Here is a 14,846-nt window from a genome sequence, read left to right as displayed (position 1 = left end):
ATAAACAGAGAGTGGGAGAGGGAAACAGAGAGAGAGGGTGACAGAGAGACAGTCAGAGTGAGTGAGACAGAGGGAGAGAGGGAGTGAGAGTCAGAGTGAGTGAGACAGAGGGAGAGAGGGAGTGAGAGTGAGTGAGACAGTCAGAGTGAGGGAGACAGAGGGAGAGAGAGGTAGGGAGAGGGAGGGAGAGAGGGAGGGACACAGAGAGAGAGAGACAGAGAGAGCGACAGAGAAAGAACGAGAGAGAGAGAAATGTGTGTATGCCGGGTCTGGTGGCTCAGTGAACGAAGGCGTCCGCTGCAGGAACCTCTGATCAACCTCATGGTCACAGTTTTTTTGTTGCTCTAGCCCCGCCCCCACCGGTGCGGCCCTCGGACACAAACCACACTGTAAATTTGGCCCCCGAGAGAAAGTTTGTGAGTACCCATGCTCTAAAGGGAATTTCCATTTGAAATACAACTGTCTCAAATGGCCATGCTGGGCCCTTCGTACCTCTGTACCATTGTTTACAGTACTTCTGTATCATCTTCGGATCTGAAGGGAGAGTTTTTATTATGTGTTTCAGAGTGGTCTTCATGGTCCCCTACAAATGTGAGTATTTCCTATATGTATGTAATAGAAGTGTTGGTTTTACTCCCTTGTTTATTTGCCCACTATCTTATGCCCCTTTTGGACCTGCCTCCTTCACCTATAATTGTGTGCTCTATTAATATCGCTAACCTATAGTAGTGGTGAACACTTATTAATCTTATACAGTGGTACCTGACTTCTAATATATTGCCAAAGAGGTAAACATCAAGCACACTTTTTGCTAATCTGTATACCACTTCTTCTATGGTTACATCTGGTGCAAGTGCTTTTATGAGGGATCTTAGAGGATTTGTGCCTGATGCAATATATGTTACAATATTATTGTGAATATAAAAGAATATTTGTGGTGCACGAGGATGTGGGCTCTCATTCATATTTCAAATTCCTGACTCGCAAATATCTGTGAGGAATGCATCAAGGAAGCCCTCCAATATGATGGGTGACTGTTATTATATGAATTCAAAGGATATTACATGGACACAGGTTTTCTCCAAGGGCACATAGAAATATACATTTTAATTCAATCTCATCTGTTACCTGCTATGGTGAATTATCAGTCTCCCTCAAAGAGAATTATTATTAATCTCTAGGCTTGTCTTTGGGCGTTTTATTTTGATTCCCTCTGTTCTTATCTGATATAGAGCTTCCCAACTCCCAGGACTCCTTAGGCGTTTGTATTGAAATGCCAAATATATCAAAAAGATCTCGCTGCCTTTCTTCCGCACTTATACCAGACTATCATGCAACCGGTGGGGAACCCTGCCACTTTTCTATGATTTTCCCCTTGTGATTGTCCAGTACTGTACTCTTTATGCCGTCGTCCTTATTCATGGAGGGATATTCACTTGTATAGAATGTGCTTTTTGGGTTCGCAACCAAAGATCTTGTCGTGCCTAGAGGAAAGTCAATTGACCCTAGCAGATCACTGCCCCATTAGCAAACCGTCAGACTCACCAACTGATGCCTCAGCATCAGTCATTCTTCCTTAAAGACGCCTTCCAGATATCTTAAATCTAGGAATTTGGTAGCAAGGCATCTGATTTAGTATGAGTAAGGGCTGTGGGTACCAATCAAATGACCGTCTCTTTCCCACATCAGACTTCACACAGTCCAGTCTCACTATTTCTACACTAGCCCTCTGGAACTACCTAGGATGCCTGTGGACACTTCCCGAAGAAATGTCCCGTCCAGAATTTTCCTTCTGGGTAATGCACTGTGACCTGCTAGATCAGTCTCTTCCAAGTGCTGTCTCCTAGTTAATACACTACTGCCTTCTAGTTCACCTCCTTGAAGGGGAAATCACATTAGGTACTCTTGCAGTGTGTCCCAGGAATCACCACATTTCATTTCATTGCATCCCATCAAAAGAAAAACCCCATGCATGCATTTCTATACTATAATTGCCAAAGAATCATGCAATTTAAAACTTCAAGGTACAAAGTTTGATCTCTTTTCCCCCCTTTTGACGGCAACCTGGATTCTTAGCTGCCAATCTTTTAAATGAGCAGAGATTAGTACAACCCTTGGTGCCTGCTTACTGATATTTGTGCAGCTTCTATTCAATCAAGATCAGGCAGCATTTGGGCGCAGTCAGGGGAAGTAGGGATGAACTCCGGTCTGTCTCTTCAAATGTTGCCGGATGAAACAAAAAGATGACATGACTTCTATTGGCAATATAGTAGAGAGTTTTCATAAAGGCGCATGGAAGGTCGGTCAGCTCCGTAAACTGGAATCTTTCATTCATGTCCAACCGTAAATATGTGATACATTTGCCTACTTAATAACGCATTTGCTCAAGCACATTATATAAAAAAAGTAATACGTTCAGCACAAACAGCTAATCACACGTTTTTGGAATGTTTCTCATGTGCATGTCTTATTTGTTACCTACCTACACTGCCACTGTACTACCTTTGTCCTTGGCATGTCTCCTTTGAAGCCTAGCAAAGCTCTTCTGCCTGCATGTCTCTGCTTTACAAGGTCTAATCTCCCACCTATCTTGTGCCTCTGCGCTACTTTATCTGCATATTTTGTCAGAGACGTGTCTCGCAATGCAAGTCTGTAACTTTCCACTTCTGCTGTGTCTAATTTTATTTCTCTATTCTACTGAAGCTCGTGTCTACTTTCCTTCCCCCGGTCCTGACTCTATTTGCGTTTTCTATTCTACTAGCTTAGACCTGTATTTCTCCTTTAATACTTCATCAGTACACGTATACCTGCTGATGCTTGCATTGATATTAGTGGCCTTTCTTCATTTTCTACATTTACTATACCGTTTCCATTACTTTTTGGTCTGACCTCTCTGGGTGTGCTAGTGGGATTCTCTCCAGGACACCTTTGAAAAAAACTAAGCAAATGTTGCAATTGATGGCATAATTTCTTAAAGATACTGTCTAAATAAAAGTTGTAGGTTTTCATAGGAGCTCATATAACACAAGAATTCAATTTGGCATGCTCTTCTATTATTTTTCCAAAAAGCTTGACATCTCACTTGAAGTATGCCTCCTGTTCTTTGATGGTTTGCCACTTTTTTCACGGACAATGATGGGAAATCTACTTGCAAGGGAAAGTTAATATAGACTTTACATTATCAGAACTGAGAGAGGAGAGTTATCTCTCAAACTAGATAAAGCTTACAGGCTCTGTCAGCAGGGCAATATTATGCCATTACAGGCCAAAGCCTGGGATAGCGGTTGTATGTTGTGATACGGACAAAACCTTTGGTTCCTTGGCTACAGAAGCTAGTGAAACAGGCTCGTTATGACATGAATTTTGCAATTGCATTCTGCTCTAAATGTCCAGCCAGTCAATGGTGCTAAATTGGGAATTAATTTCCTCTCTACCGCAAACTATCTGGGTCCAGAGGGAGAGACCCTAATTGTCCTTATAAAGGACTCCATTGACCTCTAATATTCAACAGTGCTCAAGCTCTCTAGATTTTATGGAGAGGTAAGTACTGTATATTGTCGTCTCTCTCAGTGATGTCCAAGACTTGATGGCTGAAGTTAACTTTGAACTGCAAGTACTTCCGAAGGACATTGCAAATGGGCCACACTTCCTGTTCCAAAGAATGAGGCCGAAGGTTCTTTTGATCATTTTTAGAGATGTATACCCATTTGCATAGAACGCACTAATTCATGGAATTGCATCAAGAATATTTAGGGGCTCATTTAGATCCTAGACGGAGGGCGGGAAGAACCCCAGGTGGGCAGGCCCTAGTCCCCACCCCTTTAGTGGGATTCCAGCCGCCACATTTAGAGAACCCTGCCTGTCTGGCAGAGATGTCCGTGATGAAGGTGCATCTGTCATGTTGGCAGATGCACTTTCATCACAGGCTCAAAGAAAAATAACTATGGTCCTGATACGCAGATGCTGCATTCTAAATGGACAGGGGTGATAGGCAGCAGTCCTTTGGCTGAGTGACAGTCAAGTCCATGGTTTAAACAGTAGAGTCATCTGCAGTCCCCCCATTAGAAACCTAATGTTTCTTCCACTTTTTTTTATATACCCAACAATTGCACAATTCACATATCTGCACTTCACATGTTTGTAATGTCTCCCTCCCTTGAAACAAAGAGCCTCTCTACGGATCGGTGACTATATCATTGGGCTCTCCCTGTGAATTAGGGAATATGAACATGTGGCCGCTTAAAGAATCAGTGACATCCTCCTTTTAATCAGGGTTATAAACAGTATGACTCTCTTCTTTATTTGGAGTTCACGAGAATGACTCTTGGTCCTTCTTGATGATCAGGAGAGATGACTATCCTCTCTCCCTTGGTTGAAGGAAGAGGCCACTACATTTGAACATCTTAGAACGGTGGTGGCAATCTTCCATCCCTCGAGGTCTTTCATGGCAAAGTTGGACGCCTTGGCCTGGCAGGTGGCTTTACTATATTAAGAATTTTGTTTACTTAGTGAAAGAATAACCATCTCTCTAGCCATGCTTTTCTATAAATCAGAGGAATGTGGTGTTTTATGAAAACACTGTATTGTTGTCATTAGAGTTTATTGGAGTTCATGTTGGGTCTGTTGACCAGAAGAGAAGACTGTTGCACATGTTGTTAAAAAAACATAAGCGTCACATGTGCAGTGGTGACATCAGATGGAGGAAAACTGGTAGCCTATACGCTCCATTGCATTGAGCGTTTGTGCCAAGTGAGGATTTCACGTCCTCTCCTTCTGCCACGGAAGGCTCTGCGAGATGATCACGGCTCTGAGCCTTTGCTTTTAATCTCTTTAATTGGTATTTGATTTGCTATAACAGGATTTTATGCTTGTAGAACACCTTGAGGTTTTGTATGCCAAGGCTCCATATTAACACTGATGTGGTGCATTAATAAGTCCATCCCTTCACCGTGCAAAGAGTGAATAGAGAACAGACGGAAATGGCCTGCTGTGACCAGGACAGGGTCCAGCAGCAATGAGATTAGTCGCTCTCTTTAGCTGGTACTGTGTCAGTCCCAGTGAATGGGGTAAGTGCCAGGTGATGTCAAGGGGAGCAGAAATGCCCTGACATGCCGAGGAGTGGTGCCATCTTCAGTGAGAAAAGTTCAGCCACCATGCACTGACTGTGGTTTAGATCTGGAGTGAAAGCACTTCATGCACACAACGCATGTGTAACCTACAGGAATGAGAAAAGTTTTCTTCTGCAAGGCTAATGATAACTGTCCTCAGATGAATCTGCCCTTGCCCTTCATGGACTCAATAAGAAGAGAATCTTCTCTTGAGATACGTAAATTCCTATCATGCTGCATAAGTCCTGATCCTATAATAGATTCTATTGAGTAGGGGCGCCACTGTTCTCAGCTATGGATTCTGGACATATGAAGGCAGCCGTTGTGATAGTAAGAGTCCATTGAACGCAGCACCTGCCTTTTCCCCGATGGGGAGCATTGGTAAGTGAGGGGAGCATTGCATGGCTTTGTAAGAAGTTTAACGCAAGGCTGCTGCTCATGCTGTGTTACTTTGCATTTCATCTTGGGAGGCATTTAGTGGGTGGAGCATGGGATTTTCTCATGACTTCCTCATTCCACCTGGGCTTAATTGTGCAGCACACATAGAAATGCCTCTAGGGAATGTTTTTTGGGCAGGAAGTGCACCTTCCTGCACAAAAAACGATCCTGCCTGTATCCCAGGCTCACTTGCACCATAGTGCAAAGGTGTCCGTGTTGGCGCTAGAATTCACATACTGCGTCAGCATTAGGAAAGGAAAGAAATGCTCTGTATCTAACATGGATCATTTCTGCAACGCAGCACTGCACCTTTGCTTGCTGTCCTGCGTTGTGGGAAAGTTTAGTAAATGTTCCCCCAGGTGCACTGCCCTGTCTACGCCCTAGGACACCCTTCCTTGGCTACACTCAGTGCAAACAAGGACAGTGTACTCTATTCTATGGAACAAAAGTATGTTGACCCAGTACAGATGCAGACCTGCGCCTGCACTGGCACTGTGTGAAAGTCATATCACATAAGATGAGGTTGTGTTGGGTGAATGCAGCTGTCTCTGTGGAATACTTAGGCGTTCCTGAGACTTGGATCACCACTCCAAAGGGGGCCATCGGTGGGAGCAGTCACAGTACCTCATTGGGAGTGCCCAGGGCCAGACTGGCCGTAGCGGGCACCAGGAGTTTCCCTGATGGGCCGCTAGGGTGGGGGCCGATTTTGGGACCCTAGAATTCCGATATGTGCGGCTATGGAATTCTGTGTGTCGTGTCGTCGTGCCTGACTCTGCCTTGGGACAGAGCAGGCAAGCAGGAAATGGAAGACGGAAGCAGGAACAGGAACCCCAGTTTAGCCTGTAAGCCAGTCACATCCTGGCAGGGAATAAAGATGGATGTGTAAGTTGCAGCTCCGACTCCTGTGTATTCTTTGGGTGGGCAAAACGCGACATTGGCGACGAGGGTGGGATGTGTTTACCCCAGGAGTAAAGTCGCACAGCCCAGCCGACTTGCGCGGCCCCAACGACGAGTCTGCAGTCCTCCTGTCGGCAGCCCAGAAAAGGTACGAAGCGGAAAAGAAGACAGAACCGGCACCGGAGACTGCCAAGAGCTACGACCTGGCCAGACGACATGGCGCTGCACAAACGAGGAGCGAGTGAAGCGCCCGTGCAGCCAGACAAACGCGGAGCGACTGAAGTGCTCGTGCAGCATTAAACGAGCGAGGAGCCCTGCTGAGCAGCGCCACGGTGGGCGAAACGAGCGAGGAGCCCTGCCGAGCAGCGCCGCGGTGGGCGCGAAGGTCCTGAAATAAAAAGCAGACGCGAGGGTGAGTCCCGCCACAATTAAAATTAAACGAAGCAAAGAAAGCGCGTGGCAGCTGCATGAGCGTGTGGACAGAGAGTGTCTGGGCCAAGAAGACAGCGTCCCATCCGGCGGCCATTTTGAGGTCAGGCGCCGGCCCTTGCACAACCCACGTCTCAACCACGGCGGCCATCTTGGAGTCAGGCATAACTCACTCCAAGCCATAAGACTGTATAAAAAAGTGTGGGAATACGAACATTCACTACAATCAAGGCGAGAGAAAGCAAGCGACCCCACATACGGCCACAACAAGCCCGCAACCACAAGAAAGCAGGGAGGAACAACAAAGAGTGCAAAGTCTCACAAGTAACACATGTCAGGCACTGATCCTCACAGCACCTCTGCGGGCGGGGGCCCAGCAACACAAGCCAACGCAGCCATGATGCCTCAAGCAGCATCAGTGGGGGCACCCTTCATGCGCCAACCACAGCCACTGGTGCTGACGCCTGGCAACACCATGGGGCCCGCGTGGAAAACCTGGAGTGAGGACTTTGAAGATTACATGGAGGGCTCCCTGGTACAAGACTCCAAACGTAAGCTAGTTGCACTGCGAAACCTAGCAGGCCAAGAGATAGCACAAATAATCAAAGAAATGCCCGATGCAGCAACTGCCACATATGACGAAGTAAAAGCTGCCCTTGATAGACGATTCTTACACAAGCGTAACGTGGACTACGAACAATATGTGTTCAACCTAGCCACCCAAGAAAAAGGAGAATGCATGGGCGATTTCATTGTGCGCATCAAGAGAATGACGCAACACTGCGATTTTGAAAATTTCAAGACAGAAGACGCGCTGCGACTCCGCATCATAGATGGATGCCAATCTGAATCACTACGCAGGCGACTCCTAAAGAAACCATATACCTTAGAAGAGATTGAGGAACTAACAAGAATCAATGATCAAGCGGAGGACCATGCCAAGCGAATGGAAACTCACAAGCCCGATCATAAAGAACACGCTCTCCGAGTACAAGCACGTAAGACTACTAGATCCGTGACGAACACGCATTGATCAAGCAAACACCACCACAGCTCCCGGAAAACATCACCCAAACGGCATACCAGATCCACCAAATCCGCACCTGCGTGCTATCGGTGTGGCCAAGAATATCCTCATTCAGGACAATGCCCAGCAATCGGCCAGCGATGTCATCGCTGCAGGAAAGATAACCATTTTGAGGTAGCATGCCAAGCCAGACAGTCAATGCGCCAGTCTCCCGTCCCGAGATCTAGCACCCGACACCACGCACGTGCTGTAACGGGAAGAGAGAGACACTCATCCAGCTCCTCAAGATCAAGCACCCAATCAACGAGCTCTTACCAGCCGCGAAGCCGATCAACGAGCACGCATTACTCTCGACATCATACGGCAAGCTCACGTCGAGCACACAGATCCGCATCCAGCGATTCATCGTCACACACACCTGCGTCGCAAGACAGTGACGAATACATCTGCATGGTGTCTGACCCAGACCGTTTGAAACAATACCCCAAACTAGACATCATGATAGGGGATCACCCAGCCAAGTTCGTCCTGGACTCAGGAGCATCACTAAACTATATCTGTGCACTGGAATACTACAACATGAAAACTCGACCCAAACTGGAGCCAGCAGCAGTCCGCATATTTACATGGATGTCTCGGAAGCCCCTACCATGTTTAGGTCGGTTCCACACCACACTAACTTTCAAGGACAGGAAAGTTCCAGCATATGTCGATGTGGTAGAGGGACCTGATGTTGCCGACTGCCTACTCAGTTTGCCAACAGTGGAAAGATTAAAACTAGTGGAGCTGCTGTACATGAACGAAGACGCCCCTGACTTCGTGGCGAAATTCAAGAACCTCTTCAAAGGCCTGGGAAAACTAAATCACTTCAAGGTGAAGCTACACATCGATGAACGCGTAACACCCATTGCCCAACACCACAGAAAGGTGCCCTTTCACCTACAGCAAGCTGTTGACGACGAGCTCCAAGACCTCTTACAAACAGACATCATCGAACGCACGACAGGACCCACCCCTTGGGTATCCCCAGTCGTAGTAGTCCCGAAGAAAGGACAGGACAACAAGGTCAGACTATGTGTGGACATGCGTGCACCCAACACCGCCATTGAGCGAGAACGCCACCCAGGGCCACACATAAGTGACATGATCACGAGACTCAATGGTGCTACAATATTTTCCAAACTCGACCTTAACAAAGGATATCACCAGCTAGAACTCCATGAACAATCAAGGTACATTACAACATTCAACACGCACCAAGGCCTATTCCGTTATAAACGCCTAAATTTCGGCATTTCATCAGCCGCCGAAAGCTTCCAAGAAGCCATCCGGAGAGTTATTCAAGGAATCCCAAACGCATTCAACTACAGTGACGACCTGCTAGTGTTCGGCAAGGATCGGATCGAGCACGACACTGCACTGGACAAGGTATGCCACGCCCTACTGAAAGCAAACTTGACGCTAAATGCCAACAAATGCGAGTTCCACAAAAACACCCTGAAGTTTTACGGACACATCTTCTCGAGTAAAGGGATGAAGCCAGATCCTGACAAGGTAGCTGCGCTTGCTGATACCCCGACGCCCGAGACGTGAGTGATCTCCACTCTTTCCTTGGGATGGCGAGCTACTGCGCACGCTACATCCGTGATTACGCCACCATCAGCTACCCACTTCGAGAACTCACGCGTCAAGGTCAGCCCTTCGAGTGGTCGCAAGCATGCGAACAAGCCTTCACGGAAATCAAACAAGCTGTTGGCTCAGCCATCAACCTTGCCTATTTTGACACTAACAAGAGAACAGAAATTACTGTTGACGCCAGTCCAGTGGGATTAGGCGCCATCCTAGCCCAATATCGTGAACACTCTGACCAACGCCATATCATCGCATATGCCAGCCGCAGCCTCACGGACACGGAGAAAGCGTACTCCCAGCCGGAGAAGGAAAGCTTGGCTGTAGTATGGGCGTGCGAGCACTTTCACCTGTTTGTGTATGGCAAACACTTCACCATCGTCACTGACCACCAGGCATTGATCACCATATTTGGCAATCCCAACGCCAAAATGCTGCCATGCATTGAGCGGTGGGGACTGCGCCTCCAAGACTACATATACACGATCATCCACAAGCCTGGGAAAGCTGAGAATCCAGCTGATTACATGTCTCGGCACCCCTTATCCAGCGCTACGACTGCACAATCACTAGCGGATGACTACATCCATTTTCTCATTGACACAGCATGCCCTCCTACAGTCCCCCTTGAGGCCATTCAGGAAGCATCCGCGTCGGACCCACTCATCCAAGCAGTCATGACCCACATACGTGCGAACTCCTGGCGGCACGTCAAAAATACACCTCAAAACTCAGAACCACACATCCGCGACCTCACAGCCTTCCAACGTATTCATGATGAGCTGTCCATCAGTGACAATGGACTTCTCTTGAGAGGGGGGAGAATTGTGATCCCACACAAACTGCGCCAAGGAATTATCAACCTGGCCCACGAAGGCCACAGGGGCATAAACGCCACAAAGAAGATCTTATGAGAACGAGTCTGGTTCCCTTCTCTCGACCTAATGGTAGAATCAACTCTAAAAGACTGCATGACCTGCCAACTGGTTAGTCGCGAAGAACCTCCAGCACTACTTCAAATGTCCGAACTTCCAGACGGAGGGTGGCAACAAATTGCAGTTGACTTCTTTGGACCACTGCAGTCAGGACAATACATCATGGTCGTCATGGACGAGTATTCAAGATTCCCCTTTGCACACATGATACCATCCACCAGGGCAACGGCAGTCATCCCCATACTGGATGAAATCTTTGCAGCATGGGGCATTCCTTCAAGAGTTAAATCTGACAATAGACCCCCGTTCAACGGCCATGAGTTCACAGACTTTGCGAAACACCTCAATTTTAAACACCAGAAAATCACCCCCCTATGGCCATACGCCAACGGCATGGTGGAGCGATACATGGGGACACTGAAAAAGGCGATCCTGTAAGCAGAACTAACACACAGAGATATCCAGCAAACCCTGAATGAGGTGCTAAGGGCCTACCCGACCACTCCGCATAACACCACGAATCAGTGCCCAGCCACAATAATGCTGGGAAGAGCACCACGAACTCGACTACCAACGATAAGCACGGCACCCCAACCACGGACCATCACCGTTGATCACAACACGCTGGTTGAAATAGACAAGAAAAAGAAACAGAAGATGAAAACATATGCAGACCGATGTCAACACGCCAAAGACGTCGACATCCAAGAAGGAGACTGGGTCATAGTACGAGGGGACCGGCGAACGAAAGCAGATAGCCGATATTTGGACATCCCACTGCAGGTTCACAAAAAGAAGGGAACAATGATTACGGCAAAAGCTGATCATAAGCAAATAACAAGAAACATATCGCACTTTAAGAGATACACTCCCTCAAACGGTCGAGAAACATCCTCGAGTCAAACATCGAGTGACTCAACCAGCCAAAGCGACAACGACCCCCATCATCATGACCCTCCAAGAATCATCAGCAGCCCCAATTCACGTAGCCGAACGCCAGACCGAGAGGTCCGTCCCAGACTTCAAGTGAGGAGACCCAGGCGACTCGTCAAAGAAATGTAGGGAGCAGCAGGACTCTGTACAAAAGGGGGAGATGTTGTGTCGTCGTGCCTGACTCTGCCTTGGGACAGAGCAGGCAAGCAGGAAACGGAAGACGGAAGCAGGAACAGGAACCCCAGTTTAGCCTGTAAGCCAGTCACATCCTGGCAGGGAATAAAGATGGATGTGTAAGTTGCAGCTCTGACTCCTGTGTATTCTTTGGGCGGGCAAAACGCGACACTGTGTTCTGGGGATGTTTTCATACATGCTAGATTTGGGGAATGATGATATCTGCATGGTAGTAGCACATCATCTACATGACCATGGATAAATCTCCCTCACATAGGAACTTCCAAAACCCATTGGCGACAGGATGTTCTGGAAGTCCCTAAGGGTAAACTCATCAACATGAAGTTTCTCACCCTTGGCAGTCCTTCCACCCTCTCCTTAGATGTGTGGCCTAATGATATGGGTCTATGTCTTCCAGTCAAAACCGTACCTATTCCAGGGAGTCCTTTTTGACTCATCTCTTTCAGAATCATATCCATAAAACCTTCTCCACCTCGCTTTTCCTCTGTAAGATGCTGAGAAATTTGCGTCCTCCTCTACTGGCACTTTCAAAAAACTGTCCTGGACAACTAAAACTCGTTTTTTTCTTGTCTCGAGATAATTCAGAATTCATTTATGATTGCACTCAAGAAGGCGCTTGTGATATCTTTCTATTGTTTGCATGTTTACAAGTGTTCCCCCCTGAAATGCCTCTTCTCCTCAAGCTGTCCATAACTCTGGTCCCAACTTGTCGATTACTAGTTGCCAGATATCTTTCCAGTCATGTTGTACATCTTCTTTGGCCAATTTGTTGATGGTTGTCCTCCTGTCAGGCGTGCACGCCTGTGGAGTTAGAGCATCTCCTACATAAGATGAATGGCCTTGAACACTTTCCCACCCTCCTTTACACTTTAACTTATCTTTTCTGTGGATACCACAGTTTTTAGCCTTTTATGGTAAATGCAACAAATGCTGTACATTTGGGAATAATAATAATAGCAGGTGCTATTTGAGCACTTAGCAATGGCAGAAATCAGTACAAAGCACTATTTGAAAACATGTTATTAAACAAAATATGGGAGGTAAAAGAATGACATCCTGTCTCGCTCAGCAAGTGATTATCTGGGGGAAAGCGACTGCGTGAGCTGCACCGTAGAGCCTGTTCCTGTGTCAAACATTGAAAGCTGTATTAAGCTCTGTTATCAAATATGTAAGGAGGATATGAGGACATGTTGTTCTCATATTATCGTGTTCCATGTGGTTTAGGGTTTTGCCAAAATTTTGCTGGTGAGTCAAAATCTGTTAATTAACAATTTTGAGGACAGGTACTGAAGTAAAATAGGTCATGGGTGATAAAGAAAATAAAAAGTGCATGCCGATTCTGTAGTACAATGGTTCTTAACTTTTTCACCTTTGTGGACCCCCACTTAATAATTACTAGAACTCGGGTGTAGTGAACCATCCAGCCACTATTATTCAATGTTGCAACTTGCAGCCTGTGGGGCGGGCTCGGTCCACAGGTTATAAATAAATGTGCGCTACTCATGGCTAGTGAACCTATGCACGCAATAAAGTGTGGTGTGCCGTTGATTAAGGTGAGGGTACGAAGACCTTCTACCAGTAAGTCATTTTATTAGGCATGATTAATTAAAACCGTTGCATTCAGAATATTGTTTGTTAATATCAAAAGCAGTTACATTTAATTAAACAGTTAAAAAGTTAAGATTAAAAATGACCTTTGTATTTAAATTAAAATACATAAAATTGTTCCATTTATAGTAGCACTGCTGTCACAAGATTGCAGGTCAATTTGAAGACATTATAAGAACTGCGTAATTTTGAAACCAGTGCAGAGTCTGCTGTTGTCTTAGGAGGTCCCAACTATTGGCGGCAAGAGCTTTCCAGTCTCTGTGCTGTCAGGTCAAAGAATTTGGTAAGACAACAGTTTAGCTGCACTGAGGGATTAAAACACATCATCACTGCCTGTCCGCAGGAGCATGCGCCGTGCTGCTTAAATAGTGGTTTTAACATGCCTTTCCGTATGTCGTCTAGCTTCCTGCATATACATATAATATGAGTCAAAGTCTCAGTGTCATTCGCACACAAACGGCACAAGTGATCAGCCCCTCTTCTTTCCCACGGTGGCATGAACGGGTTGATCGGACCGACTCCCAGTCGTAGCGTTAGACTTTCTTTTTAATCTCAAGCTTGGTTCCGACCTTAAGGTAGGGCTGAGGTTTTAGAACATCGTAGTTGTTAAGCACGACCCACCCGTGAGCTCTCTTAGAAACAGATTTCTTTTCCTCTAAAGCCGTTATGAGCCTTGTCGATTTTGTTACTATTTTTTTCTTTTTAAACAAATGGCCCGTTGGAGTGTTCCAGGCATCTGCCAGACCGAGAGCCTGCAGAGAATTCTGTAGGTAGACATTAGCTGGTAATTTTCCAGGGCGGGACAGCTCTAGAGTTGGTTGTTCAAGGTCCCTCTCACACCAGCTCTGATTTTGTGCCAACTCTTTAAGAAAGCTCCCTGCCTTTCTATTTCCTGTTTCTGGATTCCAAATTCCAGCCTTATTTGGGCTGGTGAAACATATTTAGGGAGCTGGAATATCGCCTGGTAGGAGTTTGCGAGTATACAGTCGAGAGTGGCTGCATCTCTTCCTGTCATGGATTCGCTCCCGTAGGTAATTACTGATTGTAGCTTCGCTTGTAGCACCTTTAAAAGAGGGTAAAGAGTTAAGTTCGGCAGCAATTTCTTTAGGGGCTTTAATGCCAAGCAGGTCATTACCCCCAAGACCTTCTACCAGGTTTGTCCCCTGTCTTCTCCGCCCGACCAAATCGGGGACCCCTACTGAATGATTGATAGAATCCGGGGATGGCCACAGAGTTATTACTGGAAGCCAGGAAGCCCACTCTAAGCATTTTCAATTTTTTTTAACTGCAAAACAGTACACAAAAAGTCAGAAAGAAGCATTCATCAAACACATACATTAAAAATTCATATTTTACTTTTGTCACAAACAAATAAAAAAAAATGTTAATTTATATTGGCAGGTTGGCTCTTTCCTAAATGTCATTGAAGCCATTAGTTGTCCATACTATATTCTGTGTGTTTTGCTCCTTTATTAATGAAATCAGTTAATATGTTTAATTTTCTAAGCAGTCAAAGACCCCTGAGTAGGCTTCGTGGACCCCCAGAGGTACCAGAACCACAGGTTAAGAATCAGTGCTGCAGGAGATTAGCATTTGCTAAAACACCACAGGCATTAGCATGTAATAACAGCCGTGAAATATGAACGC

This window comes from Lissotriton vulgaris, chromosome 5, assembly GCF_964263255.1.
Source record: "Lissotriton vulgaris chromosome 5, aLisVul1.2, whole genome shotgun sequence".
Classification (NCBI taxonomy): Eukaryota; Metazoa; Chordata; class Amphibia; order Caudata; family Salamandridae; genus Lissotriton; species Lissotriton vulgaris.
The sequence above is the reverse complement of the archived record's forward strand: the minus strand, read 5'-3'. Positions refer to the sequence as shown.